We start from the raw sequence: 6000 nt of genomic DNA, 5'->3' as shown, positions 1-6000 counted from the left end.
TATAAATGCTATTGGACAAACAGTTTCAGAGTTTTCAGAGAAGCAGATTTTAGAGAATTTGAGCCAAAATGAGGCGTTTTTAATTTAAATTTTAATTAGTTTACTCTCGCTCTCGAACAATTTAAGAAGGATTATTCCTTAAAAAGCTTAATATCGGATTTCGAGACTGCATAACTGATCTGGAAATAAGAATATTTCTTCTAAAAAGGGAAAAAATCTGCCAAAAATTAAAATTTCTTCTTCAGAATTTTGAATAACCTAACAAAGTACACCCCAGGGAACTTGCAAATAAACTTTGATAGCCGTTGAGTACTTGATTTCAGAAAAGAGAAATGGTTGACCCAAAAATAAGAAACATGAATGGCTGTTTACTTTGTATGGCATTTTTGTGACACCAGACTTGTGTTTCAAAGCTGTGATTTTCATAAAGTCCAAAAAAAAAATTACTCCTATTAGGGCATTCAATGAAACCACAGCCCACATATGCATAGCACCGTGTTTGGAAAGCCGAACCTGGGAGAGGCAATCGCGATGCGAAACAACTGACGTTATTGAAGTATCGATCGAGAAGTGTATTTAGTTTAATCAGCTGCATTTTTCTGCTATATTTTATCAAACGCACAACGAAAGCGTGATTTTGCATTTGGTATACTTAAGTATGTGAAACATGACTTTTTATATATGCCAGTTATGTTGAGATAAGCGAGTTTCATTGCAAAAACAAAGAAATGAACAAACAGATAAATTACACTCATGTACGTGGAAATGAAAACGCATGACGCAGTTCCCAAATAACAGAGGACTAACACTCACTTTTCTTTGCTATGTGCTAGAGGGAAGCTTATAGGTAAAGAATCAAGGCGAATCATATCATTACAACTGCTGGTGACTCGCAAAAAGTAGCGGTTATGTGCCGCCCGTATGGCTCACTTTTCACAAAAAAATCCCTAAACATCCAATGGGTGGATTTTCATCCAAAAAACTCCTTAGCATGGGTCGATAACAAAGCCAATGTCCCATGCTTTAGAAAAACCTTGACATGCAACAGAAAAAATGTAAAAATTCCCCAAATTTGTCTAGCAAATCCTTAAAAAATGGGTCATATTTGGAATATACATGCATAGGATGATGTTTTGAACTTGGCCAGCACATCCCCGTATGAAAATATCTGAAGTACCCCTCCCGGGGTGGGGACACACGCGCATTGTTCTGCCGCCAACACTCGCCGTGCAATAAGCTGTACTTCTCTAATCGGCTATGCTGGAGTTCTTAAATTGTGAGACAAAATGTATATTTTATTCAATGTCGATTATCCCGAAATCTTTGCATTTTTCACAGAGAGATTTTCAAGCATCGTAACTGCTTATACCCTTTCTGACTAGTCATGTACAGTACGTGTATATAGTCGGGGATATGCGTTTCTATTTCATCCGTGCATGCGACGTGAACAGATATCGATCCTTCGAGGCCCGGACAGTCGATCAGAGGGTGGGAGTGTAAGGCCAAAAATACCTCTACAAAATATGGGTCAAAGTGTAAATGTTGGTCCCTGGTCAAAGATGGTGCAAGGGTCAGAACAGGGACTATATGAACAGTTATCTAAAGTACACATGATATGAGATGAAAAGGGGGGGGGGGATGTCAAAGTTGCAGTTGAACACTCCTATGATAGTAGTGTCGGGAGAGTGGGGTGGCTTGAGCATCTCCGTTTTTCAATCCATTTTGCAGTGAACACGTACTCTAAACAGTCGAAGCAAGAATATGTCTTACACAAACACTACTACAACATACTCGGGAGCTTTCATTCAGCTGGGTACAGAGCGTGTACCGCACACTTTCACTTATTTACCAAAGTAAGTCATATGTAGTACCTGCAGAATGCGACTTTTGAAATTTAATGTGTTGAAATATCTAAACGTACTTTTACCAGCAATAATTGAAATGCTATTTGGATGTTTCACATTTGTTTACATGCATATCTGAAAAGTTATAAGAAAATAACCTTCATTGGTATACAAATCAAACAGAATTGTGGGTAATTTTATTGCAATGTGTAATCAGAATATGGTTCAACATAAACTCGTTTTCAACAGTACTATTTCATATGATTTCACTATCGCATGCACTAGTGCGATTACGGAATAAAATGTGCTGTAGGGCTCTCAGAAACATGATATCACATAAAGATGACTTTAAAACGTATCTCAAATATTGGACATGTTGTGTCTAGTGTGCTGAGAATAATATTGGCATATATACAAGGAGCTTCCAAATTGGTCGGGAAAAAGGAAGAAATATCAACTATTAATGAGCTATGTTCATTATATTTGAAGTAAAACTGCCTGCAAATATATATTTATGGAAAGAAGTCAATACCTAAACATACAAGCCAGAGATGTTCGGAAATGCCAGACACTTGTGATACAACTATGATGTCATTGTCCCTTAATGATCAATAAATGATGATGAGGTTATTGTCCTTTGATGACCAATCAGGTAATATTTGATAGAAAAATTGTGTTAATAAAAGTAGGTTGTAGTTAACAATGTAACTTACTCGTTCGTTGAAAAAATTTGATAAAGTACTGTATACCGACATCTAAATTTAGAATTTTCCATCATCTGTTGTACGATGACATGTATGTTCGTAACTACCCCCTTTTTGTAATCATGGAGGTATGTAAGGGTAGCTCAAACCCCCAACTGGGACCGCCAACTGGGACTCCCAGTTGGCTTAAAATGCACTCCGGGACCGGTCCCAGAAGCGAACTGGGACCGGTTCCAGTTGGCCTCTAGGACCGGTCCCAGAAGCGAACTGGGACCGTCCCAGAAGCATAGCTGGACGTAACTGGGACCATTATGATTGTGGGGAAACGCACTTTTATTCGAATGAACTGTAAGGTACCTCCATGCTGTAATGACGAAACCATAATATTAATTGGAAAGAAGATTCCCATCCCACTATATGCCTTTTGTAGCAATTGTATGCGCTTGTTTTATTCATGTTCTCTGTGCTGTTGTGAAAATTATTTTTGTGTGGGAAAGCTAACATCTCCCAGTTTCATTCTAGGACAGTCAGGGCTCATTTCAATTCTGGGACTCGTACTTCAATAGAGCTATGACAGACATACAGAATGAAATAGAAAACACTGAGACAGCAAATGCTACAGAGCTACTAGCTGTCAATGAAGTTTTGAAGCAGTGCGTGTTGTTGACTTATTAATTTGAATATTCAAATCCTTTGTCTTAAAATGTAATGGGACTATTATCACCTCATTGATGTCTATTTTTTCCTCGCATAACAATGAAATGATTCTGCTGTACCAGTACATGCATGCACTAATGGTTGCCCATCTCCTATTTATGTCTATCTGTTCAGAAATATAACTTTAGGTCCAAATTAAGATATCACTCATATACTGCAAATGAACTGCAATTCTATTAAAACACAGCGAGTTTTCGTTAAATGTTTTGTTTGCTGTTTTTAATGTAAATTTGAACGCCTTGATGAGTTGTTAGTCTTGCACAGTTATTTTCATCTCCTTTTTTTCATCCATGGATGTCTATTTTTCACATCCATGTTTTATCTGATTCAGTACACAGTCTCTCTATCAACGTGATCCGTGCAGTAACATTAGCACATAACACAGGACTTACTTGTGCTAAGAATGAGTACATCGCAGTAAGGCCAAAGTAATCAAATTCTTTGTTTAGCGCCCACTCAAATGTTTCGAAACATGAGCGGGAAGGCAGTACTAAAACACATACAAGAAAATCAAAACGCACGTTATATTTTCTTAATCATGTCCATGTAACAACATAAGTGTCTACACAAAAATCTTCAGAAACTTCCTTTCATCGTATTCATCATAAGTTATACTGGCCATAGTCTATAAAATGTGAAATTTGTGAACAAAGTATTGTAGGCAGGAAAGCTACTCAGTAGACTTGGTTCAAGTCTGTGATTTGTGAATGTTTGAGTGGAGTGAACGCAATGATTTGTATTCTGCTTTCATGTGAAACGCGCGCGTGAGTGGAGTGGACGCGATTGAGTCGGGTGAACGCTATACAGGGGAGTTTCACCCGGAATCAATCCGGCAGAAACTAACTCACTATAAGGTAACGCATTCAATCGCCGGGAAAACCTGGCCTGGGCTACCAAAATCTGAATAGGTTTGTGCGAAATAGGAGAGACACAAGAGAAACTATTATAAATGATTTTTTTAATTCACCGACTTGAACCAAGTCTAGCTACTCAGTAAAATCCTATTCAAACCGTTGGCAGTAGAAAAACCCTAGTATGTGCACACAGATGCAAAACAAAGAATTACATTACTTTGGCCTTTAATAGTTGGGATCTATTAAATGTGGCGTATACCTATAATTATGGCAGAGTAAAAGATGAAATTAACAGATTGTTAGTATGAAGTACCAGTAACTGGGTTTTTTTCATAGTCGTCCCAGTTCACAAATTGAATGTGTCCCTGAAGTGTACTGGGACTGATCCTGGAGGCCAACTAGGATTGGTCCTAGAGTTAATATTGAAACCAACTGGGACCGGTCCTGGAAGCCAACTGGGACCGGTCCTGGAAGCCTACTGGAACTGGTCCTGGAAGCCAACTGGGACCGGTCCTGGAAGCCAACTGGGACTGGTCCTGGACGCCAACTGGGACCATTCCTGGAAGGCAACTGGGACCGGTCCTGGAAGCCAACTGGGACCGGTCCCTGAGTGCATTTTGAGCCAACGGTGAGTCCCAGTTGGCGGTTTGAGCTACCCTTACATACCTGAATCATGACAACGTTATTTTAATTTTTGAATCCAGAAAGCATATTTTAGCCAGTATAAAGCAAACCAGCAAAACACTACGAATCACATAGATTTTGATTGACAGTGGGACGTTTGGCCATCTTACTGCTGTGTTTTTCATTCAGCTGATGTCAACAGCAGAGTGTAACTTAACAAGAGGGGCTGGGCTGTGCTCTCACATGCACTTTCAGTATACCAGTACCATAGACTTTACACTGTATTTGTAACTTCATATTAATGCAGAATGTTTAGCTGTTTGTTGGAATTACAGGTGAAATCACAAAAAAAACTGAAAGCAGCTTAGCTGCACCATGACTTAAAAGATGGATGTTCTGATCAAAATGAATGTCAATGAAACCATCCTCCATTTTGCTCAAGACACATGTGAAATTGACAGGCATTTGCATATGTAAATCCCACCATCACTCAATAAAACATCTATAGTCATCTATGATAATCCATCCTACCATCTATAATAGCCTTCAACATCATTGAACACCAACAAAAGGTGTTGAAAAAGTGACCATAAATGTAAACCCATTCGCCAAAATTCTATCTATGCAAAGTTAATCATCATTCAAATTAATTCACAAATCGCTGTGAACCTTATGACTTTGAAAGGTTTTCTTTAATGTACATGAAACCTAGCAGATGATATATTCGATAGACATCAACTGTTAAAAGTTATAAATTGAAATTTCAAAATTATGAAACTTATAAATAAAAGGCACCTGAATATAAAATATGAAGACTGCCCGGAAAGCTGTTCAACTGATTTTCAACAAAAAATAATAAATTTATAAAATTGTTTAATAAACTATGAAAACACTGACACACAATTTCCACAGATACAGTTGTACTGATAAATATGGTCTAACAGATGGCTTTGATTCCTAAAAAGGAGTTTACTTATTAGTGTTCAGCCAACGTGGCAGTAGAGATAAGAACAATTTGATTTTTTAATATGGTCAGCCAAGTATTAAACTTCCCCTTTCTTCCACTCACGCAGTCACTGAAAACAATGTCTCGAATGAAGAAAATACAGTCTATGACACCAAAACTCCTTAAGTTGCATATAAGTATTTCACAGATCAAAGGCCATTGACTTGTTGACTCTAACAGCTAACTGTAACATATCTCTAGTAGTTCTTCTACATATTAAGGAGAGAGATTTGACACTAATAAAATTGATT

This window comes from Ptychodera flava, chromosome 5, assembly GCF_041260155.1.
Source record: "Ptychodera flava strain L36383 chromosome 5, AS_Pfla_20210202, whole genome shotgun sequence".
Taxonomy (NCBI): domain Eukaryota; kingdom Metazoa; phylum Hemichordata; class Enteropneusta; family Ptychoderidae; genus Ptychodera; species Ptychodera flava.
This window is presented reverse-complemented; position numbering follows the sequence as displayed.